Source organism: Tachypleus tridentatus, chromosome 11, assembly GCF_004210375.1.
Source record: "Tachypleus tridentatus isolate NWPU-2018 chromosome 11, ASM421037v1, whole genome shotgun sequence".
Classification (NCBI taxonomy): Eukaryota; Metazoa; Arthropoda; class Merostomata; order Xiphosura; family Limulidae; genus Tachypleus; species Tachypleus tridentatus.
Genome location: NC_134835.1, coordinates 44,680,699 through 44,708,610, shown reverse-complemented (window position 1 = coordinate 44,708,610; position 27,912 = coordinate 44,680,699). Strand labels below are relative to the sequence as shown.

General features: G+C 32.1%; 5 non-coding genes across 5 annotated transcripts; all 5 read right to left on the bottom strand.

Moving 5' to 3' along the window:
* Positions 1–241: 241 nt before the first annotated feature.
* TRNAH-GUG (transfer RNA histidin (anticodon GUG)) lies at positions 242–313 on the bottom strand. The gene has a single exon. It is a non-coding gene; the product is annotated as a tRNA-His (tRNA).
* Positions 314–5,278: 4,965 nt separating this feature from the next.
* TRNAH-GUG (transfer RNA histidin (anticodon GUG)) lies at positions 5,279–5,350 on the bottom strand. Its single transcript has one exon. It is a non-coding gene; the product is annotated as a tRNA-His (tRNA).
* Positions 5,351–10,307: 4,957 nt separating this feature from the next.
* Positions 10,308–10,379, bottom strand: TRNAH-GUG (transfer RNA histidin (anticodon GUG)). Its single transcript has one exon. It is a non-coding gene; the product is annotated as a tRNA-His (tRNA).
* Positions 10,380–15,345: 4,966 nt separating this feature from the next.
* Positions 15,346–15,417, bottom strand: TRNAH-GUG (transfer RNA histidin (anticodon GUG)). The gene has a single exon. It is a non-coding gene; the product is annotated as a tRNA-His (tRNA).
* A 4,964-nt stretch (positions 15,418–20,381) lies between these two features.
* On the bottom strand, positions 20,382–20,453 carry TRNAH-GUG (transfer RNA histidin (anticodon GUG)). Its single transcript has one exon. It is a non-coding gene; the product is annotated as a tRNA-His (tRNA).
* Between the last annotated feature and the right edge of the window lie 7,459 nt (positions 20,454–27,912).

Below are 27,912 nucleotides of genomic sequence, written 5' to 3'. Positions count from 1 at the left end.
TTTTGGTCGTTTTAATGTTTCGGAGAATACAGAAATATGTAATATAAAACCTTATAAGATCTTAATCCTTCCTGTGACAGAGCTGTATAATTGAGAGCTGACAACGTTACAGCACAGATTGTGTGGTTTCCTGCGTAATTTCAAACAAACAATAATTATATCCGTTAATCTTCATTGTTGTTCTCACACAGATCTGAGAAATAAAATTCAGAAAAACGTGAGAATGATTTAAAAAAGAAACTGCCGTGACCAGGATTCGAACCTGGGTTATTGCGGCCACAACGCAATGTCCTAACCACTAGACGATCACGGCGTTGGTTTTATGTTTTTGTTACAATCTTTACATAGCTGTGCCTAGGATTTTATTTTGGTCTCTAACAAACGTCCCGTTTCTGATTCGGCAGTTTTCGGCTACTCTCGATATTTATAATAGTTCTCAGTTATTGTTATGCGACGTACATTTTTACCATTATTACCAGGAGATAAAGTGAAACTAAAATAAAGTAGCTACGAATGTCCATATTGCATTTTCAATATACAGTTGTTGTAAATTCCATACTGTTAACTCTCTTATAAACCACGTGTTTCATAACACTTTAGGCTGGTGTTGTCCACATTCTCAGTTATATATGGTAATTTTCATTAATGGTTTTTTTACTTTTGCCTCTTATAATACCATCGGGAAAACGATGATATTCATTAATGTAAATCAGTCGTTTTCCTTTTAAATAAGTTATATAGTGGGATTAATTCCATAATTGTTTGAATGTTTTTACCTGACTTCTTTTATTCAAGACCAAGGAAAATGTAGTACATCAATAACTTAGCGAGGTACTTTGAAACGTTACTTTGAAAATTACTTAGAGAAAAGAATTACACCGAAAAGTCAGTTCTTCCATGATGTAGTTAAGAATACTTTTCATTTTTTAAATATATGTGTTTATGATAGTGGATTTTAAGAAAAGCACTGTTTTCATTTTTTGCAGTATTTTTCTCACGTCATATAAAGCTCTACCATCAAAATAATAACACTGAATATATGTCGAAGTCATATCCGAGGATACTAGATTTGTTCTTTTATTAAATTACGTGTATATATTCCTTACTTTAGATTTGTTGCTGATTAAAATCTACTTGATCTGACATTAGTTGAACGTAAAGCAAGTACTTGTTATTTTGTTGATTCAAAAAGGACTTCGTTGGTGATTATTTCATACTCCGCCTTTAAACTAAACTTCAACTGTTGTATACATTCTTTGTTATCTTCAAATTCTTCATAATGATGGCTACAATGAAACTTTAAATTTTAAACAAAGATAAGAATTACCTCAAATTGATATGTGAATATTCCATGCTTGCATTTGAATTGATACTATTCAAATGTGTTTCCATTGAAATTACCGTTTTACAAATATAGTATTCTAAAGTGCAATAAAATAAATAAATTTAAGAAAGACTACATTTCACCAGCTTTACCTAACTTACTCCAAAAAACTTATGATAAAGATAGCAGCTAGACCACTACTGTGTCCGACTTGTATTCGCTAGTCTAGTGATCTCTCATATCGTGCTAAAGACCGGATATAGCTGATGTAGGTAGTTTAGCGACGTATTACTTCATCTTTGAGTCAAAAAATTCCTAAAATTCATTACAACAGGAACGTTTTGATTTACCACAAATATATATTTATGACTTTTCGCATTTCTTGTTATATAATTTGCATATTTTAATTCTACAAAGACAATGTTTTTACTACGGACACAATATCATCAATATAGTTGTTTGCACGTCTGCCAAAGTTCACTTTTATAATATTACTACCTATAATCGGCTTTACGTGGTATAATTGATAGTAAATAGATATGATTTCGGTTTCTCAGACCCAGATGTGCTGATAGATTATGTAATTTAATATTTCATTTTTTGGTCTGAGTATTTGTATTTTCAAAGTCGAATTTCAATAAGAGGGAAATCTTTTGTTTTCAAAATCTTTCACAAGAATAAATTTACCCTCTTATTGCATTTCGTTAATATTTCTTTGTTAGATTTTCGTTTCAATGTAATGATTATAGCATGATGAATATTTCGAATAGTGTTGCCATTCGAGACATGTTAAATATTTATGTATTATAGTTAATAACACTGTTTGTTTTATATGTGCCTTTCTTATCAAAGAGCTTATGCAATACAAAATGATATAGTCTTGGTATGCTTGAGACTAATGTCAGCAAAAAATGACAGGAATGTAAATGGAAACACTCGGAGGTATCTAGAAGCCCTACAGTGTTTATAACGGTCTATGGCGGATACACCTAATTATATAAAGCACAAAAATCTGTATGTTTCCATTTGTCTTTACCTAACTACTTCTAGGTCGTTTAACCAATCTCAACTAATCTCTGTGGCATTAAAATTTGAAACTAGGGGCGTGTTAATTGGAGGTTATAAACTTTTCCATTCCACGTTATCGCTGTTATTCACCGTATATTGTCACTGATGTCAGGTGAGGTTTACTACATACATATATGACGCAGGTTATATTACATTCTCTGCACCACAGAGTGTATGGTGAGGGTACACAAACGTCATACATAACTTAGACAATGCACTAGTATTCTCAATGAAGGAATGTAATGAAAAGAAATGACCGTCGCTAATGCATAAACGGATGAATTCAACTGAAGTGTGTACTCCAGCAGCCACAATAAGCCTGTTGTGAAGAGCCGTTTCTTCAGTTGTACCCACTAACGTTTCAACTTTGACCCGTAAGAAACCGCTGCAAACAATGACATTGAATTAATTAATCGCGTTAAACACTGTGAAAGGGCATTAAGAGCTGAGTGTTGAAAACGAATAACAGGAACTACCCCTACCGTAACTGATTTTCACGCTATCTCTTACTCCAAAGCTCTCCTGACGCTGTATACCTTTTTGTACCTGTATACCTGAAAGCTGAAACAAAACGTTTGGTTAATTTATAATGAATGTTGTAATAATATGTTACGTTATAAATCAGTTGTGTGAAACTTGGGATTTCTGTGTGAAGTGTGTCATAGCATGAACTTCGAATTTAATGAGATGATAATACGGACAGAGAACTCGTACGTCAAAGTGTTGCAGCACAAGTAATGGTTGTAGCTACAACACAGAAAAATTAACGTTCTAATATATTTACTTCTTTCGACAGTAAGTATATTTGTATGTGTGTAAGAAACTTTGTCCGCTAAAATTTATCTTAGCATCTATCCTGAATGAGAGAAGCTACAGTTTCCTAAGCACATATAATTTATTTTGATTTAATTAGAATTTGTTATTAGTAAGTAGAAGTTAGTTTTGTAGATACTGGTAATTCATCAATGTTGAAACTAAGGTGTGTTTCATTTCTGTGACGTCTCCCACTGTCTCAACGTCAAATTTGACGGTTTTTTGCGTTAAGACTGAGGTTGTGATACGCGTAGCGAATACACTACTGATAGCTCACTGTTTTACTACGCGCTTGACAACGGAGAAATACTTCTGTGACGAGGTAAGAAAAATGTACAAATCTTAAAATTTGGTTACCCTAACTGCTAATAAATAAATAGCAGCTATAATTAATAGTGATATTACTGTCAAAATGAGCTTCTGATTTTATATATTAATATATATTAGAGTGATTATGAAATTACATGGTGTTTGATTACTCAAAATATCCTATTAGGGCACTTGGCTGAAAGAAATCACCTTTCATTTGTTTATGAAATTTAAGATACTTATTTCTTTTCCATCATAATTTGATTAAGTTATTTTGTAACGTTTCAAATGAATATTTTCTAGCATTCCCATGTTTCACTGTATACCACTGTATAGCCACTTATAATACGAATTTTATACTACGCAGCTCACTCAATATATTGTCTATTAGTATAACTTTGATCCACGTACTTAATAGCGTTTTTAAGTGTATACATGTTTATTTCACGTATCTTGTATTCTAGAACACTGGAAAACAAAATAATAACACTTTCTCGAGTAGGAACATAAGCCAGTCTGATGGTGAAGCACATGAACCAACTTAAAATTGGTAGTCACCACGCGATGCTAAATATTATAATCTAAATTACAATACCGATAACAGACAACGAAGTGAAAACAACCTTTCCAAACAGATGAGGAAAGCGAGTTCGACTCTTCTCAAAAACTGATGCGATACATAGCAGTGAACATTAACTTGTAAAACAAAAAATATCTTTCAAAAAGAAAAAAACCCACAACACAACTTCCTTATTACGAGAGAAACAAGTCACAGTAAATAATATTCTTTGTTTTGTTTTTCACAAGAAGTAGAAACCATTTCTCTATTCTGTCAACATATTTTTCTAGCAACTCCACGATCACGAATACAGCGTACACCTAACTGCTAAGTGATAATCATGTTTATACTAGTAGATGAAAGAAAAAAAAATCACTTGATGCATTGACATTATTTAATATCCCATATTAATTTCAATTCCCTTCCTTCTAAACTGTATTATTTGTTTTTACGTGACATAAAAAGGAAACTTCAGCTGCAATTAACGGGGCCAATTTTAATAAAAACGGTACTTTTTGATTAAATGATTTTGTCTGCGACGTCAATGCTATAAAGGGACTCTTTGACCAGAAAGTAATTGAACCCTCAAGAATTTAATGCACATATAGTTTAAAATATGTCTCTGTACATGTATATGGGTGTTGTGCTTAAAGTTTCAAGTATAAATTTCATGTTAGAATTTGTCATGTCTGATGTAAGTTAAAATTTACAATAGAAATATTAATTTTAAGAAAGTTTGTAGTTTATTGTAATCGTTGTGTTTTATTTTCTGAGGTGCTACAGATCAGGCTTAACGCCGTGTAAAGAGGAATTAACTTACAACTTAAGATTGATCACTCTACGTTAAAAAGTATAATGTGACATTGTGTGGTTGTAGGACATTCACTGGAACCTCAATATAAAACTCTCTAATCGTGTTCGCATAATATTTTTTACATTACGAATGTATTTACGATGTGTAAATTTTGGTCGTTTTAATGTTTCGGAGAATACAGAAATATGTAATATAAAACCTTATAAGATCTTAATCCTTCCTGTGACAGAGCTGTATAATTGAGAGCTGACAACGTTACAGCACAGATTGTGTGGTTTCCTGCGTAATTTCAAACAAACAATAATTATATCCGTTAATCTTCATTGTTGTTCTCACACAGATCTGAGAAATAAAATTCAGAAAAACGTGAGAATGATTTAAAGAAAGAAACTGCCGTGACCAGGATTCGAACCTGGGTTATTGCGGCCACAACGCAATGTCCTAACCACTAGACGATCACGGCGTTGGTTTTATGTTTTTGTTACAATCTTTACATAGCTGTGCCTAGGATTTTATTTTGGTCTCTAACAAACGTCCCGTTTCTGATTCGGCAGTTTTCGGCTACTCTCGATATTTATAATAGTTCTCAGTTATTGTTATGCGACGTACATTTTTACCATTATTACCAGGAGATAAAGTGAAACTAAAATAAAGTAGCTACGAATGTCCATATTGCATTTTCAATATACAGTTGTTGTAAATTCCATACTGTTAACTCTCTTATAAACCACGTGTTTCATAACACTTTAGGCTGGTGTTGTCCACATTCTCAGTTATATATGGTAATTTTCATTAATGGTTTTTTACTTTTGCCTCTTATAATACCATCGGGAAAACGATGATATTCATTAATGTAAATCAGTCGTTTTCCTTTTAAAATAAGTTATATAGTGGGATTAATTCCATAATTGTTTGAATGTTTTTACCTGACTTCTTTTATTCAAGACCAAGGAAAATGTAGTACATCAATAACTTAGCGAGGTACTTTGAAACGTTACTTTGAAAATTACTTAGAGAAAAGAATTACACCGAAAAGTCAGTTCTTCCATGATGTAGTTAAGAATACTTTTCATTTTTTAAATATATGTGTTTATGATAGTGGATTTTAAGAAAAGCACTGTTTTCATTTTTTGCAGTATTTTTCTCACGTCATATAAAGCTCTACCATCAAAATAATAACACTGAATATATGTCGAAGTCATATCCGAGGATACTAGATTTGTTCTTTTATTAAATTACGTGTATATATTCCTTACTTTAGATTTGTTGCTGATTAAAATCTACTTGATCTGACATTAGTTGAACGTAAAGCAAGTACTTGTTATTTTGTTGATTCAAAAAGGACTTCGTTGGTGATTATTTCATACCCGGGCTTTAAACTAAACTTCAACTGTTGTATACATTCTTTGTTATCTTCAAATTCTTCATAATGATGGCTACAATGAAACTTTAAATTTTAAACAAAGATAAGAATTACCTCAAATTGATATGTGAATATTCCATGCTTGCATTTGAATTGATACTATTCAAATGTGTTTCCATTGAAATTACCGTTTTACAAATATAGTATTCTAAAGTGCAATAAAATAAATAAATTTAAGAAAGACTACATTTCACCAGCTTTACCTAACTTACTCCAAAAAACTTATGATAAAGATAGCAGCTAGACCACTACTGTGTCCGACTTGTATTCGCTAGTCTAGTGATCTCTCATATCGTGCTAAAGACCGGATATAGCTGATGTAGGTAGTTTAGCGACGTATTACTTCATCTTTGAGTCAAAAAATTCCTAAAATTCATTACAACAGGAACGTTTTGATTTACCACAAATATATATTTATGACTTTTCGCATTTCTTGTTATATAATTTGCATATTTTAATTCTACAAAGACAATGTTTTTACTACGGACACAATATCATCAATATAGTTGTTTGCACGTCTGCCAAAGTTCACTTTTATAATATTACTACCTATAATCGGCTTTACGTGGTATAATTGATAGTAAATAGATATGATTTCGGTTTCTCAGACCCAGATGTGCTGATAGATTATGTAATTTAATATTTCATTTTTTGGTCTGAGTATTTGTATTTTCAAAGTCGAATTTCAATAAGAGGGAAATCTTTTGTTTTCAAAATCTTTCACAAGAATAAATTTACCCTCTTATTGCATTTCGTTAATATTTCTTTGTTAGATTTTCGTTTCAATGTAATGATTATAGCATGATGAATATTTCGAATAGTGTTGCCATTCGAGACATGTTAAATATTTATGTATTATAGTTAATAACACTGTTTGTTTTATATGTGCCTTTCTTATCAAAGAGCTTATGCAATACAAAATGATATAGTCTTGGTATGCTTGAGACTAATGTCAGCAAAAAATGACAGGAATGTAAATGGAAACACTCGGAGGTATCTAGAAGCCCTACAGTGTTTATAACGGTCTATGGCGGATACACCTAATTATATAAAGCACAAAAATCTGTATGTTTCCATTTGTCTTTACCTAACTACTTCTAGGTCGTTTAACCAATCTCAACTAATCTCTGTGGCATTAAAATTTGAAACTAGGGGCGTGTTAATTGGAGGTTATAAACTTTTCCATTCCACGTTATCGCTGTTATTCACCGTATATTGTCACTGATGTCAGGTGAGGTTTACTACATACATATATGACGCAGGTTATATTACATTCTCTGCACCACAGAGTGTATGGTGAGGGTACACAAACGTCATACATAACTTAGACAATGCACTAGTATTCTCAATGAAGGAATGTAATGAAAAGAAATGACCGTCGCTAATGCATAAACGGATGAATTCAACTGAAGTGTGTACTCCAGCAGCCACAATAAGCCTGTTGTGAAGAGCCGTTTCTTCAGTTGTACCCACTAACGTTTCAACTTTGACCCGTAAGAAACCGCTGCAAACAATGACATTGAATTAATTAATCGCGTTAAACACTGTGAAAGGGCATTAAGAGCTGAGTGTTGAAAACGAATAACAGGAACTACCCCTACCGTAACTGATTTTCACGCTATCTCTTACTCCAAAGCTCTCCTGACGCTGTATACCTTTTGTACCTGTATACCTGAAAGCTGAAACAAAACGTTTGGTTAATTTATAATGAATGTTGTAATAATATGTTACGTTATAAATCAGTTGTGTGAAACTTGGGATTTCTGTGTGAAGTGTGTCATAGCATGAACTTCGAATTTAATGAGATGATAATACGGACAGAGAACTCGTACGTCAAAGTGTTGCAGCACAAGTAATGGTTGTAGCTACAACACAGAAAAATTAACGTTCTAATATATTTACTTCTTTCGACAGTAAGTATATTTGTATGTGTGTAAGAAACTTTGTCCGCTAAAATTTATCTTAGCATCTATCCTGAATGAGAGAAGCTACAGTTTCCTAAGCACATATAATTTATTTTGATTTAATTAGAATTTGTTATTAGTAAGTAGAAGTTAGTTTTGTAGATACTGGTAATACATCAATGTTGAAACTAAGGTGTGTTTCATTTCTGTGACGTCTCCCACTGTCTCAACGTCAAATTTGACGGTTTTTGCGTTAAGACTGAGGTTGTGATACGCGTAGCGAATACACTACTGATAGCTCACTGTTTTACTACGCGCTTGACAACGGAGAAATACTTCTGTGACGAGGTAAGAAAAATGTACAAATCTTAAAATTTGGTTACCCTAACTGCTAATAAATAAATACTAGCTATAATTAATAGTGATATTACTGTCAAAATGAGCTTCTGACTTTATATATTAATATATATTAGAGTGATTATGAAATTCCATGGTGTTTGGTTACTCAAAATGTCCTTTTAGGGCACTTGGCTGAAAGAAATCACCTTTCATTTGTTTATGAAATTTAAGATACTTATTCCTTTTCCATCATAATTTGATTAAGTTATTTTGTAACGTTTCAAATGAATATTTTCTAGCATTCCCATGTTTCACTGTATACCACTGTATAGCCACTTATAATACGAATTTTATACTACGCAGCTCACTCAATATATTGTCTATTAGTATAACTTTGATCCACGTACTTAATAGCGTTTTTAAGTGTATACATGTTTATTTCACGTATCTTGTATTCTAGAACACTGGAAAACAAAATAATAACACTTTCTCGAGTAGGAACATAAGCCAGTCTGATGGTGAAGCACATGAACCAACTTAAAATTGGTAGTCACCACGCGATGCTAAATATTATAATCTAAATTACAATACCGATAACAGACAACGAAGTGAAAACAACCTTTCAAACAGATGAGGAAAGCGAGTTCGACTCTTCTCAAAACTGATGCGATACATAGCAGTGAACATTAACTTGTAAAACAAAAAATATCTTTCAAAAGAAAAAACCCACAACACAACTTCCTTATTACGAGAGAAACAAGTCACAGTAAATAATATTCTTTGTTTTGTTTTTCACAAGAAGTAGAAACCATTTCTCTATTCTGTCAACATATTTTTCTAGCAACTCCACGATCACGAATACAGCGTACACCTAACTGCTAAGTGATAATCATGTTTATACTAGTAGATGAAAGAAAAAAAAACACTTGATGCATTGACATTATTTAATATCCCATATTAATTTCGAATTCCCTTCCTTCTAAACTGTATTATTTGTTTTTACGTGACATAAAAAGGAAACTTCAGCTGCAATTAACGGGGCCAATTTTAATAAAAACGGTACTTTTTGATTAAATGATTTTGTCTGCGACGTCAATGCTATAAAGGGACTCTTTGACCAGAAAGTAATTGAACCCTCAAGAATTTAATGCACATATAGTTTAAAATATGTCTCTGTACATGTATATGGGTGTTGTGCTTAAAGTTTCAAGTATAAATTTCATGTTAGAATTTGTCATGTCTGATGTAAGTTAAAATTTACAATAGAAATATTAATTTTAAGAAAGTTTGTAGTTTATTGTAATCGTTGTGTTTTATTTTCTGAGGTGCTACAGATCAGGCTTAACGCCGTGTAAAGAGGAATTAACTTACAACTTAAGATTGATCACTCTACGTTAAAAGTATAATGTGACATTGTGTGGTTGTAGGACATTCACTGGAACCTCAATATAAAACTCTCTAATCGTGTTCGCATAATATTTTTTACATTACGAATGTATTTACGATGTGTAAATTTTGGTCGTTTTAATGTTTCGGAGAATACAGAAATATGTAATATAAAACCTTATAAGATCTTAATCCTTCCTGTGACAGAGCTGTATAATTGAGAGCTGACAACGTTACAGCACAGATTGTGTGGTTTCCTGCGTAATTTCAAACAAACAATAATTATATCCGTTAATCTTCATTGTTGTTCTCACACAGATCTGAGAAATAAAATTCAGAAAAACGTGAGAATGATTTAAAAAAGAAACTGCCGTGACCAGGATTCGAACCTGGGTTATTGCGGCCACAACGCAATGTCCTAACCACTAGACGATCACGGCGTTGGTTTTATGTTTTTGTTACAATCTTTACATAGCTGTGCCTAGGATTTTATTTTGGTCTCTAACAAACGTCCCGTTTCTGATTCGGCAGTTTTCGGCTACTCTCGATATTTATAATAGTTCTCAGTTATTGTTATGCGACGTACATTTTTACCATTATTACCAGGAGATAAAGTGAAACTAAAATAAAGTAGCTACGAATGTCCATATTGCATTTTCAATATACAGTTGTTGTAAATTCCATACTGTTAACTCTCTTATAAACCACGTGTTTCATAACACTTTAGGCTGGTGTTGTCCACATTCTCAGTTATATATGGTAATTTTCATTAATGGTTTTTTTACTTTTGCCTCTTATAATACCATCGGGAAAACGATGATATTCATTAATGTAAATCAGTCGTTTTCCTTTTAAAATAAGTTATATAGTGGGATTAATTCCATAATTGTTTGAATGTTTTTACCTGACTTCTTTTATTCAAGACCAAGGAAAATGTAGTACATCAATAACTTAGCGAGGTACTTTGAAACGTTACTTTGAAAATTACTTAGAGAAAAGAATTACACCGAAAAGTCAGTTCTTCCATGATGTAGTTAAGAATACTTTTCATTTTTTAAATATATGTGTTTATGATAGTGGATTTTAAGAAAAGCACTGTTTTCATTTTTTGCAGTATTTTTCTCACGTCATATAAAGCTCTACCATCAAAATAATAACACTGAATATATGTCGAAGTCATATCCGAGGATACTAGATTTGTTCTTTTATTAAATTACGTGTATATATTCCTTACTTTAGATTTGTTGCTGATTAAAATCTACTTGATCTGACATTAGTTGAACGTAAAGCAAGTACTTGTTATTTTGTTGATTCAAAAAGGACTTCGTTGGTGATTATTTCATACCCGGGCTTTAAACTAAACTTCAACTGTTGTATACATTCTTTGTTATCTTCAAATTCTTCATAATGATGGCTACAATGAAACTTTAAATTTTAAACAAAGATAAGAATTACCTCAAATTGATATGTGAATATTCCATGCTTGCATTTGAATTGATACTATTCAAATGTGTTTCCATTGAAATTACCGTTTTACAAATATAGTATTCTAAAGTGCAATAAAATAAATAAATTTAAGAAAGACTACATTTCACCAGCTTTACCTAACTTACTCCAAAAAACTTATGATAAAGATAGCAGCTAGACCACTACTGTGTCCGACTTGTATTCGCTAGTCTAGTGATCTCTCATATCGTGCTAAAGACCGGATATAGCTGATGTAGGTAGTTTAGCGACGTATTACTTCATCTTTGAGTCAAAAAATTCCTAAAATTCATTACAACAGGAACGTTTTGATTTACCACAAATATATATTTATGACTTTTCGCATTTCTTGTTATATAATTTGCATATTTTAATTCTACAAAGACAATGTTTTTACTACGGACACAATATCATCAATATAGTTGTTTGCACGTCTGCCAAAGTTCACTTTTATAATATTACTACCTATAATCGGCTTTACGTGGTATAATTGATAGTAAATAGATATGATTTCGGTTTCTCAGACCCAGATGTGCTGATAGATTATGTAATTTAATATTTCATTTTTTGGTCTGAGTATTTGTATTTTCAAAGTCGAATTTCAATAAGAGGGAAATCTTTTGTTTTCAAAATCTTTCACAAGAATAAATTTACCCTCTTATTGCATTTCGTTAATATTTCTTTGTTAGATTTTCGTTTCAATGTAATGATTATAGCATGATGAATATTTCGAATAGTGTTGCCATTCGAGACATGTTAAATATTTATGTATTATAGTTAATAACACTGTTTGTTTTATATGTGCCTTTCTTATCAAAGAGCTTATGCAATACAAAATGATATAGTCTTGGTATGCTTGAGACTAATGTCAGCAAAAAATGACAGGAATGTAAATGGAAACACTCGGAGGTATCTAGAAGCCCTACAGTGTTTATAACGGTCTATGGCGGATACACCTAATTATATAAAGCACAAAAATCTGTATGTTTCCATTTGTCTTTACCTAACTACTTCTAGGTCGTTTAACCAATCTCAACTAATCTCTGTGGCATTAAAATTTGAAACTAGGGGCGTGTTAATTGGAGGTTATAAACTTTTCCATTCCACGTTATCGCTGTTATTCACCGTATATTGTCACTGATGTCAGGTGAGGTTTACTACATACATATATGACGCAGGTTATATTACATTCTCTGCACCACAGAGTGTATGGTGAGGGTACACAAACGTCATACATAACTTAGACAATGCACTAGTATTCTCAATGAAGGAATGTAATGAAAAGAAATGACCGTCGCTAATGCATAAACGGATGAATTCAACTGAAGTGTGTACTCCAGCAGCCACAATAAGCCTGTTGTGAAGAGCCGTTTCTTCAGTTGTACCCACTAACGTTTCAACTTTGACCCGTAAGAAACCGCTGCAAACAATGACATTGAATTAATTAATCGCGTTAAACACTGTGAAAGGGCATTAAGAGCTGAGTGTTGAAAACGAATAACAGGAACTACCCCTACCGTAACTGATTTTCACGCTATCTCTTACTCCAAAGCTCTCCTGACGCTGTATACCTTTTGTACCTGTATACCTGAAAGCTGAAACAAAACGTTTGGTTAATTTATAATGAATGTTGTAATAATATGTTACGTTATAAATCAGTTGTGTGAAACTTGGGATTTCTGTGTGAAGTGTGTCATAGCATGAACTTCGAATTTAATGAGATGATAATACGGACAGAGAACTCGTACGTCAAAGTGTTGCAGCACAAGTAATGGTTGTAGCTACAACACAGAAAAATTAACGTTCTAATATATTTACTTCTTTCGACAGTAAGTATATTTGTATGTGTGTAAGAAACTTTGTCCGCTAAAATTTATCTTAGCATCTATCCTGAATGAGAGAAGCTACAGTTTCCTAAGCACATATAATTTATTTTGATTTAATTAGAATTTGTTATTAGTAAGTAGAAGTTAGTTTTGTAGATACTGGTAATTCATCAATGTTGAAACTAAGGTGTGTTTCATTTCTATGACGTCTCCCACTGTCTCAACGTCAAATTTGACGGTTTTTTGCGTTAAGACTGAGGTTGTGATACGCGTAGCGAATACACTACTGATAGCTCACTGTTTTACTACGCGCTTGACAACGGAGAAATACTTCTGTGACGAGGTAAGAAAAATGTACAAATCTTAAAATTTGGTTACCCTAACTGCTAATAAATAAATAGCAGCTATAATTAATAGTGATATTACTGTCAAAATGAGCTTCTGATTTTATATATTAATATATATTAGAGTGATTATGAAATTACATGGTGTTTGATTACTCAAAATATCCTATTAGGGCACTTGGCTGAAAGAAATCACCTTTCATTTGTTTATGAAATTTAAGATACTTATTTCTTTTCCATCATAATTTGATTAAGTTATTTTGTAACGTTTCAAATGAATATTTTCTAGCATTCCCATGTTTCACTGTATACCACTGTATAGCCACTTATAATACGAATTTTATACTACGCAGCTCACTCAATATATTGTCTATTAGTATAACTTTGATCCACGTACTTAATAGCGTTTTTAAGTGTATACATGTTTATTTCACGTATCTTGTATTCTAGAACACTGGAAAACAAAATAATAACACTTTCTCGAGTAGGAACATAAGCCAGTCTGATGGTGAAGCACATGAACCAACTTAAAATTGGTAGTCACCACGCGATGCTAAATATTATAATCTAAATTACAATACCGATAACAGACAACGAAGTGAAAACAACCTTTCCAAACAGATGAGGAAAGCGAGTTCGACTCTTCTCAAAAACTGATGCGATACATAGCAGTGAACATTAACTTGTAAAACAAAAAATATCTTTCAAAAAGAAAAAAACCCACAACACAACTTCCTTATTACGAGAGAAACAAGTCACAGTAAATAATATTCTTTGTTTTGTTTTTCACAAGAAGTAGAAACCATTTCTCTATTCTGTCAACATATTTTTCTAGCAACTCCACGATCACGAATACAGCGTACACCTAACTGCTAAGTGATAATCATGTTTATACTAGTAGATGAAAGAAAAAAAAATCACTTGATGCATTGACATTATTTAATATCCCATATTAATTTCGAATTCCCTTCCTTCTAAACTGTATTATTTGTTTTTACGTGACATAAAAAGGAAACTTCAGCTGCAATTAACGGGGCCAATTTTAATAAAAACGGTACTTTTTGATTAAATGATTTTGTCTGCGACGTCAATGCTATAAAGGGACTCTTTGACCAGAAAGTAATTGAACCCTCAAGAATTTAATGCACATATAGTTTAAAATATGTCTCTGTACATGTATATGGGTGTTGTGCTTAAAGTTTCAAGTATAAATTTCATGTTAGAATTTGTCATGTCTGATGTAAGTTAAAATTTACAATAGAAATATTAATTTTAAGAAAGTTTGTAGTTTATTGTAATCGTTGTGTTTTATTTTCTGAGGTGCTACAGATCAGGCTTAACGCCGTGTAAAGAGGAATTAACTTACAACTTAAGATTGATCACTCTACGTTAAAAAGTATAATGTGACATTGTGTGGTTGTAGGACATTCACTGGAACCTCAATATAAAACTCTCTAATCGTGTTCGCATAATATTTTTTACATTACGAATGTATTTACGATGTGTAAATTTTGGTCGTTTTAATGTTTCGGAGAATACAGAAATATGTAATATAAAACCTTATAAGATCTTAATCCTTCCTGTGACAGAGCTGTATAATTGAGAGCTGACAACGTTACAGCACAGATTGTGTGGTTTCCTGCGTAATTTCAAACAAACAATAATTATATCCGTTAATCTTCATTGTTGTTCTCACACAGATCTGAGAAATAAAATTCAGAAAAACGTGAGAATGATTTAAAAAAAGAAACTGCCGTGACCAGGATTCGAACCTGGGTTATTGCGGCCACAACGCAATGTCCTAACCACTAGACGATCACGGCGTTGGTTTTATGTTTTTTGTTACAATCTTTACATAGCTGTGCCTAGGATTTTATTTTGGTCTCTAACAAACGTCCCGTTTCTGATTCGGCAGTTTTCGGCTACTCTCGATATTTATAATAGTTCTCAGTTATTGTTATGCGACGTACATTTTTTACCATTATTACCAGGAGATAAAGTGAAACTAAAATAAAGTAGCTACGAATGTCCATATTGCATTTTCAATATACAGTTGTTGTAAATTCCATACTGTTAACTCTCTTATAAACCACGTGTTTCATAACACTTTAGGCTGGTGTTGTCCACATTCTCAGTTATATATGGTAATTTTCATTAATGGTTTTTTTACTTTTGCCTCTTATAATACCATCGGGAAAACGATGATATTCATTAATGTAAATCAGTCGTTTTCCTTTTAAAATAAGTTATATAGTGGGATTAATTCCATAATTGTTTGAATGTTTTACCTGACTTCTTTTATTCAAGACCAAGGAAAATGTAGTACATCAATAACTTAGCGAGGTACTTTGAAACGTTACTTTGAAAATTACTTAGAGAAAAGAATTACACCGAAAAGTCAGTTCTTCCATGATGTAGTTAAGAATACTTTTCATTTTTTAAATATATGTGTTTATGATAGTGGATTTTAAGAAAAGCACTGTTTTCATTTTTTGCAGTATTTTTCTCACGTCATATAAAGCTCTACCATCAAAATAATAACACTGAATATATGTCGAAGTCATATCCGAGGATACTAGATTTGTTCTTTTATTAAATTACGTGTATATATTCCTTACTTTAGATTTGTTGCTGATTAAAATCTACTTGATCTGACATTAGTTGAACGTAAAGCAAGTACTTGTTATTTTGTTGATTCAAAAAGGACTTCGTTGGTGATTATTTCATACCCGGGCTTTAAACTAAACTTCAACTGTTGTATACATTCTTTGTTATCTTCAAATTCTTCATAATGATGGCTACAATGAAACTTTAAATTTTAAACAAAGATAAGAATTACCTCAAATTGATATGTGAATATTCCATGCTTGCATTTGAATTGATACTATTCAAATGTGTTTCCATTGAAATTACCGTTTTACAAATATAGTATTCTAAAGTGCAATAAAATAAATAAATTTAAGAAAGACTACATTTCACCACTTTTACCTAACTTACTCCAAAAAACTTATGATAAAGATAGCAGCTAGACCACTACTGTGTCCGACTTGTATTCGCTAGTCTAGTGATCTCTCATATCGTGCTAAAGACCGGATATAGCTGATGTAGGTAGTTTAGCGACGTATTACTTCATCTTTGAGTCAAAAATTCCTAAAATTCATTACAACAGGAACGTTTTGATTTACCACAAATATATAATTATGACTTTTCGCATTTCTTGTTACATAATTTGCATATTTTAATTCTACAAAAACAATGTTTTTACTACGGACACAATATCATCAATATAGTTGTTTGCACGTCTGCCAAAGTTCACTTTTATAATATTACTACCTATAATCGGCTTTACGTGGTATAATTGATAGTAAATAGATATGATTTCGGTTTCTCAGACCCAGATGTGCTGATAGATTATGTAATTTAATATTTCATTTTTGGTCTGAGTATTTGTATTTTCAAAGTCGAATTTCAATAAGAGGGAAATCTTTTATTTTCAAAATCTTTCACAAGAATAAAGTTACCCTCTTATTGCATTTCGTTAATATTTCTTTGTTAGATTTTCGTTTTAATGTAATGATTATAGCATGATGAATATTTAGAATAGTGTTGCCATTCGAGACATGTTAAATATTTATGTATTATAGTTAATAACACTGTTTGTTTTATATGTGCCTTTCTTATCAAAGAGCTTATGCAATACAAAATGATATAGTCTTGGTATGCTTGAGACTAATGTCAGCAAAAAATGACAGGAATGTAAATGGAAACACTCGGAGGTATCTAGAAGCCCTACAGTGTTTATAACGGTCTATGGCGGATACACCTAATTATATAAAGCACAAAAATCTGTATGTTTCCATTTGTCTTTACCTAACTACTTCTAGGTCGTTTAACCAATCTCAACTAATCTCTGTGGCATTAAAATTTGAAACTAGGAGCGTGTTAATTGGAGGTTATAAACTTTTCCATTCCACGTTATCGCTGTTATTCACCGTATATTGTCACTGATGTCAGGTGAGGTTTACTACATACATATATGACGCAGGTTATATTACATTCTCTGCACCACAGAGTGTATGGTGAGGGTACACAAACGTCATACATAACTTAGACAATGCACTAGTATTCTCAATGAAGGAATGTAATGAAAAGAAATGACCGTCGCTAATGCATAAACGGATGAATTCAACTGAAGTGTGTACTCCAGCAGCCACAATAAGCCTGTTGTGAAGAGCCGTTTCTTCAGTTGTACCCACTAACGTTTCAACTTTGACCCGTAAGAAACCGCTGCAAACAATGACATTGAATTAATTAATCGCGTTAAACACTGTGAAAGGGCATTAAGAGCTGAGTGTTGAAAACGAATAACAGGAACTACCCCTACCGTAACTGATTTTCACGCTATCTCTTACTCCAAAGCTCTCCTGACGCTGTATACCTTTTTGTACCTGTATACCTGAAAGCTGAAACAAAACGTTTGGTTAATTTATAATGAATGTTGTAATAATATGTTACGTTATAAATCAGTTGTGTGAAACTTGGGATTTCTGTGTGAAGTGTGTCATAGCATGAACTTCGAATTTAATGAGATGATAATACGGACAGAGAACTCGTACGTCAAAGTGTTGCAGCACAAGTAATGGTTGTAGCTACAACACAGAAAAATTAACGTTCTAATATATTTACTTCTTTCGACAGTAAGTATATTTGTATGTGTGTAAGAAACTTTGTCCGCTAAAATTTATCTTAGCATCTATCCTGAATGAGAGAAGCTACAGTTTCCTAAGCACATATAATTTATTTTGATTTAATTAGAATTTGTTATTAGTAAGTAGAAGTTAGTTTTGTAGATACTGGTAATTCATCAATGTTGAAACTAAGGTGTGTTTCATTTCTATGACGTCTCCCACTGTCTCAACGTCAAATTTGACGGTTTTTTGCGTTAAGACTGAGGTTGTGATACGCGTAGCGAATACACTACTGATAGCTCACTGTTTTACTACGCGCTTGACAACGGAGAAATACTTCTGTGACGAGGTAAGAAAAATGTACAAATCTTAAAATTTGGTTACCCTAACTGCTAATAAATAAATAGCAGCTATAATTAATAGTGATATTACTGTCAAAATGAGCTTCTGATTTTATATATTAATATATATTAGAGTGATTATGAAATTACATGGTGTTTGATTACTCAAAATATCCTATTAGGGCACTTGGCTGAAAGAAATCACCTTTCATTTGTTTATGAAATTTAAGATACTTATTTCTTTTCCATCATAATTTGATTAAGTTATTTTGTAACGTTTCAAATGAATATTTTCTAGCATTCCCATGTTTCACTGTATACCACTGTATAGCCACTTATAATACGAATTTTATACTACGCAGCTCACTCAATATATTGTCTATTAGTATAACTTTGATCCACGTACTTAATAGCGTTTTTAAGTGTATACATGTTTATTTCACGTATCTTGTATTCTAGAACACTGGAAAACAAAATAATAACACTTTCTCGAGTAGGAACATAAGCCAGTCTGATGGTGAAGCACATGAACCAACTTAAAATTGGTAGTCACCACGCGATGCTAAATATTATAATCTAAATTACAATACCGATAACAGACAACGAAGTGAAAACAACCTTTCCAAACAGATGAGGAAAGCGAGTTCGACTCTTCTCAAAAACTGATGCGATACATAGCAGTGAACATTAACTTGTAAAACAAAAAATATCTTTCAAAAGAAAAAACCCACAACACAACTTCCTTATTACGAGAGAAACAAGTCACAGTAAATAATATTCTTTGTTTTGTTTTTCACAAGAAGTAGAAACCATTTCTCTATTCTGTCAACATATTTTTCTAGCAACTCCACGATCACGAATACAGCGTACACCTAACTGCTAAGTGATAATCATGTTTATACTAGTAGATGAAAGAAAAAAAAATCACTTGATGCATTGACATTATTTAATATCCCATATTAATTTCGAATTCCCTTCCTTCTAAACTGTATTATTTGTTTTTACGTGACATAAAAAGGAAACTTCAGCTGCAATTAACGGGGCCAATTTTAATAAAAACGGTACTTTTTGATTAAATGATTTTGTCTGCGACGTCAATGCTATAAAGGGACTCTTTGACCAGAAAGTAATTGAACCCTCAAGAATTTAATGCACATATAGTTTAAAATATGTCTCTGTACATGTATATGGGTGTTGTGCTTAAAGTTTCAAGTATAAATTTCATGTTAGAATTTGTCATGTCTGATGTAAGTTAAAATTTACAATAGAAATATTAATTTTAAGAAAGTTTGTAGTTTATTGTAATCGTTGTGTTTTATTTTCTGAGGTGCTACAGATCAGGCTTAACGCCGTGTAAAGAGGAATTAACTTACAACTTAAGATTGATCACTCTACGTTAAAAAGTATAATGTGACATTGTGTGGTTGTAGGACATTCACTGGAACCTCAATATAAAACTCTCTAATCGTGTTCGCATAATATTTTTTACATTACGAATGTATTTACGATGTGTAAATTTTGGTCGTTTTAATGTTTCGGAGAATACAGAAATATGTAATATAAAACCTTATAAGATCTTAATCCTTCCTGTGACAGAGCTGTATAATTGAGAGCTGACAACGTTACAGCACAGATTGTGTGGTTTCCTGCGTAATTTCAAACAAACAATAATTATATCCGTTAATCTTCATTGTTGTTCTCACACAGATCTGAGAAATAAAATTCAGAAAAACGTGAGAATGATTTAAAAAAAGAAACTGCCGTGACCAGGATTCGAACCTGGGTTATTGCGGCCACAACGCAATGTCCTAACCACTAGACGATCACGGCATTAGAGCTACGTTTTTGTTACAATCTTTACATAGTTGTGCCTAGGATTTTATTTTGGTCTCTAACAAACGTCCCGTTTCTGATTCGGCAGTTTTCGGCTACTCTCGATATTTATAATAGTTCTCAGTTATTGTTATGCGACGTACATTTTTACCATTATTACCAGGAGATAAAGTGAAACTAAAATAAAGTAGCTACGAATGTCGATACTGCATTTTCAATATACAGTTGTTGTAAATTCCATACTGTTAACTCTCTTATAAACCACGTGTTTCATACCACTTTAGGCTGGTGTTGTCCACATTCTCAGTTATATATGGTAATTTTCATTAATGGTTTTTTTTAGTTTTGCCTCTCATAATACCATCGGGAAAACGATGATTTTCATTAATGTAAATCAGTCGTTTTCCTTTTAAAATACTTTATATAGTGGGATTAATTCCATAATTGTTTGAATGTTTTTACCTGACTTCTTTTATTCAAGACCAAGGAAAATGTAGTACATCAATAACTTAGCGAGGTACTTTGAAACGTTACTTTGAAAATTACTTAGAGAAAAGAATTACACCGAAAAGTCAGTTCTTCCATGATGTAGTTAAGAATACTTTTCATTCTTTAAATATATGTGTTTATGATAGTGGATTTTAAGAAAAGCACTGTTTTCATTTTTTGCAGTATTTTTCTCACGTCATATAAAGCCCTACCATCAAAACAATAACACTGAATATATGTCGAAGTCATATCCGAGGATACTAGATTTGTTCTTTTATTAAATTACGTGTATATATTCCTTACTTTAGATTTGTTGCTGATTAAAATCTACTTGATCTGACATTAGTTGAACGTAAAGCAAGTACTTGTTATTTTGTTGATTCAAAAAAGGACTTCGTTGGTGATTATTTCATACTCGGCCTTTAAACTAAACTTCAACTGTTGTATACATTCTTTGTTATCTTCAAATTCTTCATAATGACAGCTACATTGAAACTTTAAATTTTAAACAAAGTTTAGAATTACCTCAAATTGATATGTGAATATTCCATGCTTGCATTTGAATTGATACTATTCAAATGTGTTTCCATTGAAATTACCGTTTTACAAATATAGTATTCTAAAGTGCAATAAAATAAATAAATTTAAGAAAGACTACATTTCACCAGCTTTAACTAACTTACTCCAAAAAACGTATGATAAAGATAGCACCTAGACCACTACTGTATCCGACTTGTATTCGCTAGTCTAGTGATCTCTCGTATCGTGCGAAAGGCCGGATATAGCAGTTGTAGGTAGTTTAGCGACGTATTACTTCATCTTTGAGTCAAAAATTCCTAAAATTCATTACAACAGGAACGTTTTGATTTACCACAAATATATATTTATGACTTTTCGCATTTATTGTTATATAATTTGCATATTTTAATTCTACAAAGACAATGTTTTTACTACGGACACAATATCATCAATATAGTTGTTTGCACGTCTGCCAAAGTTCACTTTTATAATATTACTACCTATAATCGGCTTTACGTGGTATAATTGATAGTAAATAGATATGATTTCGGTTTCTCAGACCCAGATGTGCTGATAGATTATGTAATTTAATATTTCATATTTGGTCTGAGTTTTTGTATTTTCAAAGACGAATTTCAATAAGAGGGAAATCTTTTATTTTCAAAATCTTTCACAAGAATAAATTTACCCTCTTATTGCATTTCGTTAATATTTCTTTGTTAGATTTTCGTTTCAATGTAATGATTATAGCATGATGAATATTTCGAATAGTGTTGCCATTCGAGACATGTTAAATATTTATGTATTATAGTTAATAACACTGTTTGTTTTATATGTGCCTTTCTTATCAAAGAGCTTATGCAATACAAAATGATATAGTCTTGGTATGCTTGAGACTAATGTCAGCAAAAAATGACAGGAATGTAAATGGAAACACTCGGAGGTATCTAGAAGCCCTACAGTGTTTATAACGGTCTATGGCGGATACACCTAATTATATAAAGCACAAAAATCAGTATGTTTCCATTTGTCTTTACCTAACTACTTCTAGGTCGTTTAACCAATCTCAACTAATCTCTGTGGCATTAAAATTTGAAACTAGGGGCGTGTTAATTGGAGGTTATAAACTTTTCCATTCCACGTTATCGCTGTTATTGACCGTATATTGTCACTGATGTCAGGTGAGGTTTACTACATACATATATGACGCAGGTTATATTACATTCTCTGCACCACAGAGTGTGTGGTGATGGTATACAAACGTCATACATAACTTAGACAATGCACTAGTATTCTCAATGAAGGAATGTAATGAAAAGAAATGACCGTCGCTAATGCATAAACGGATGAATTCAACTGAAGTGTCTACTCCAGCAGCCACAATAAGCCTGTTGTAAAGAGCCGTTTCTTCAGTTGTACCCACTAATGTTTCAACTTTGACCCGTAAGAAACCGCTGCGAACAATGACATTGAATTAATTAATCGCGTGAAACACTGTGAAAGGGCATTAAGAGCTGAGTGTTGAAAACGAATAACAGGAACTACCCCTACCGTAACTGATTTTCACGCTATCTCTCACTCCAAAGCTCTCCTGACGCTGTATACTTTTTTGTACCTGTATACCTGAAAGCTGAAACAAAACGTTTGGTTAATTTATAATAAATATTGTAATAATATGTTACGTTATAAATCAGTTGTGTGAAACTTGGGATTTCTGTGTGGAGTGTGTCATAGCATCAACCTCGAATTTAATGAGATGATAATACGGACAGAGAACTCGTACGTCAACGTGTTGCAGCACAAGTAATGGTTGTAGCTACAACACAGAAAAATTAACGTTCTAATATATTTACTTCTTTCGACAGTAATTATATTTGTATGTGTGTAAGAAACTTTGTCCGCTAAAATTTATCTTAGCATCTATCCTGAATGAGAGAAGCTACAGTTTCCTAAGCACATATAATTTATTTTGATTTAATTAGAATTTGTTATTAGTAAGTAGAAGTTAGTTTTGTAGATACTGGTAATTCATCAATGTTGAAACTAAGGTGTGTTTCATTTCTATGACGTCTCCCACTGTCTCAACGTCAAATTTGACGGTTTTTTTTGCGGTAAGACTGAGGTTGTGATACGCGTAGCGAATACACTACTGATAGCTCACTGTTTTACTACGCGCTTGACAACGGAGAAATACTTCTGTGACGAGGTAAGAAAAATGTACAAATCTTAAAATTTGGTTACCCTAACTGCTAATAAATAAATAGCAGCTATAATTAATAGTGATATTACTGTCAAAATGAGCTTCTGATTTTATATATTAATATATATTAGAGTGATTATGAAATTCCATGGTGTTTGGTTACTCAAAATATCCTATTAGGGCACTTGGCTGAAAGAAATCACCTTTCATTTGTTTATGAAATTTAAGATACTTATTTCTTTTCCATCATAATTTGATTAAGTTATTTTGTAACGTTTCAAATGAATATTTTCTAGCATTCCCATGTTTCACTGTACATAAAACTGTTACCACTGTATAGCCACTTATAATACGAATTTTATACTACGCAGCTCACTCAATATATTGTCTATTAGTATAACTTTGATCCACGTACTTAATAGCGTTTTTAAGTGTATACATGTTTATTTCACGTATCTTGTATTCTAGAACACTGGAAAACAAAATAATAACACTTTCTCGAGTAGGAACATAAGCCAGTCTGATGGTGAAGCACATGAACCAACTTAAAATTGGTAGTCACCACGCGATGCTAAATAACATAATCTAAATTACAATACCGATAACAGACAACGAAGTGAAAACAACCTTTCCAAACAGATGAGGAAAGCGAGTTCGACTCTTCTCAAAAACTGATGCGATACATGGCAGTGAACATTAACTTGTAAAACAAAAAATATCTTTCAAAAGGAAAAAAACCCACAACACAACTTCCTTATTACGAGACAAACAAGTCACAGTAAATAATATTCTTTGTTTTGTTTTTCACAAGAAGTAGAAACCATTTCTCTATTCTATCAACATATTTTTCTAGCAACTCCACGATCACGAATACAGCGTACACCTAACTGCTAAGTGATAATCATGTTTATACTAGTAAATGAAAGAAAAAAAAACACTTGATGCATTGACATTATTTAATATCCCATATTAATTTCGAATTCCCTTCCTTCTAAACTGTATCATCTGTTTTTACGTGACATAAAAAGGAAACTTCAGCTGCAATTAACGGGGCCAATTTTAATAAAAACGGTACTTTTTGATTAAATGATTTTGTTTGCGACGTCAATGCTATAAAGGGACTCTTTGACCAGAAAGTAATTGAACCCTCAAGAATTTAATGCACATATAGTTTAAAATATGTCTCTGTACATGTATATGGGTGTTGTGCTTAAAGTTTCAAGTATAAATTTCATGTTAGAATTTGTCATGTCTGATGTAAGTTAAAATTTACAATAGAAATATTAATTTTAAGAAAGTTTGTAGTTTATTGTAATCGTTGTGTTTTATTTTCTGAGGTGCTACAGATCAGGCTTAACGCTGTGTAAAGGAATTAACTTACAACTTAAGATTGATCACTCTACGTTAAAAAGTATAATGTGACATTGTGTGGTTGTAGGACATTCACTGAAACCTCAATATAAAACTCTCTAATCGTGTTCGCATAATATTTTTTACATTACGAATGTATTTACGATGTGTAAATTTTGGTCGTTTTAATGTTTCGGAGAATACAGAAATATGTAATATAAAACCTTATAAGATCTTAATCCTTCCTGTGACAGAGCTGTATAATTGAGAGCTGACAACGTTAGAGCACAGATTGTTTGGTTTCCTGCGTAATTTCAAAGAAACAATAATTATATCCGTTAATCTTGATTGTTATTTTCTTGATCTGAGATCTGAGAAATAAAATTCAGAAAAACGTGAGAATGATTTAAAAATTGAAACTGGCGTAACCCGGATTCGAACCTGTATTATTGCGCTTCTAATACAATGTCCTTACCACTAGACGATCACAGCGATACAATTTTGTTCTAATGTTTACATAGTTGTGCCAATGATTTTATTTTGGTCTCTAACAAACGTCCCGTTTCTGATTCGGCAGTTTTCGGCTACTCTCGATATTTATAATAGTTCTCAGTTATTGTTATGCGACGTACATTTTTACCATTATTACCAGGAGATAAAGTGAAACTAAAATAAAGTAGCTACGAATGTCGATATTGCATTTTCAACTTACAGTTGTTGTAAATTCCATACTGTTAACTCTCTTATAAACCACGTTTTTCATACCACCTACCACTTGATTTGCCCTTATACTTATGTGACAATTTAATAAAAAAATAAAGAAATCTTTAAAATTTGCTTCACTAATTGCTCATAAATAAATAGAAGCTACAACCAATGATATTACTGTCAAATTGTATGAGAATCGTTATGACATTTTGTGGTGTTTATTTATTCAAAATATCCTGTTACGGCATTTTGCTGGAAAAAATAACCTTACATTTGTATCTAAAGTATTAAATATCTATTTTGTTTTTATCGTAATTTGATGAATTGTCTTGTAATATTTCAAATCGAAGACTATACATTGTAGATTTTGTAATTGACCTGCGTGTAGTCCACGCATCAACTTGTGTTCGAGGTTAAACTGAATCTAGTTTGTTTAGATTTTATAACTGTGATTATTTACCTGTTCAAAAGAACAATGTGTTAGTAGTTTATGTTTGGATGTGTCCTGGTTTGTATAGAAGCCCCATAATTGTATTAGCTAATTGTACAAAAGTACTTTACGTTCATATGAGTGCAGAAGTGATAAAATTTTCAACGTGCATTATTCTATGTCAGTGCAAAACTTTGAAATACATTAACTTTAAACACGATTATTTTAGTATCATAAAGAAACGCTTAAGGAAATATATCAATTCTTTATTTTTTTAACTGTCTTATATATAAAAAGCAATACCTGTACATTTCATTACGAATTCCAATATGCGCTGAATTAAAAATCAAAAATTAAACCTAAAACTTAAATAATTTATGTACGCGAAACACGCATTTATTCTATATAATATACAGTAATTAACCTTAAAATAAAAACAGTGTAATAGTACGTTGACCTCAATATATCTACTATACGCAGTGCTAAGAAACCTTTTGTCTATTTCCAGGTGTTATCGTATTACAATCTGTCTCGGAGGAGTTTTTGATTTATTATGATACATATTACGACTTCAACTAGCCTGGAATCGAGTTAACTTGCAATTCAAATTTAGAAATTAATTAAATATCGATGTGTATCAAACTATTAATTTTATGATATTTGCAACATGATTGATACACACAATTTTCTATCTTAACACATAAATACAGTGGAGCTCCGTTAAGCCGTGGTATTTGGGGGGTCAACCTGCTTAACCGCGGCTTAAGTAGTCCGCGGCTTAAACCTTTGTGACTGAAAAGCCGAAGTCGCCAACAGCTCCGCCGAGGAGCCTCATCCGGGCCATTGCGTGATCATTTTATCGGATTATCGAATTAAAAATAATACTTTAATTATTGATCATTTTTTTCACGGATTTACCGCGGATTAACTTTAATGTACGGAGAGGTGTGATTCGGTAACAATGGCGGCCTCCATAAAGCTGACATAGAGAGCGGATAAGGTAAATTAACGGTCGATTTCTCTTGTAATATATTTTATTTATTTCCCAAATTAAAGCAAATCCTTTTTAAATATTCTCTTGAAGTTATAAAGCCAGGATTAAATTCGTAAGCCGCGTTTTTACACGTTCTTAAATTAGCGGTAAGCCGCGATAATCCTCGCTCACAAGACTTACTACAACGGCTTAAGCGATTTCGCGGTTTACGGGTCCGCAAATTAACGCCGCTCCACTGTATTGTGATATAATTAGTACCTGTTTAGATGTCCTTATCAAGAAAACAAGATTTGTATTAGAAACTCGATAAATTTCGGGTTTCATTTTTTTTTTTTTGAGAAATGTAGAAAACGAAGTATCCAGGGCATTGTGCTTCCTTCAACCTTTAAAATGAGCTAGAACATGAAAAGTGATTCGTAGACGTTAGCACACCTTGTGAGTCTTTACAACATCCATGTGGATAAAAAAAAAATCTAATGAAAGAGACCAGTAAACTTCGTAATTAAATAACATAACGTTTTTGGTTTTAGTTCATTTACTCAGATAGCAAAATCAATTATGTTTGTTTGATGTAGATTATGACGTCATCTCTACAGACATTATTTTCTTCTTTGCTTTCTTTTACCCCTTGTTTCACTTTTGATCAGAGGGTCTGAAATAACATAGATAACTTAACATTGACGTAGAAATTGAGGAAAAATTGTGAAAATATGCTATTATTTAGAAGAAAACGTTTTAAAGGAAGTAAATTACAGTAGTTATTTGA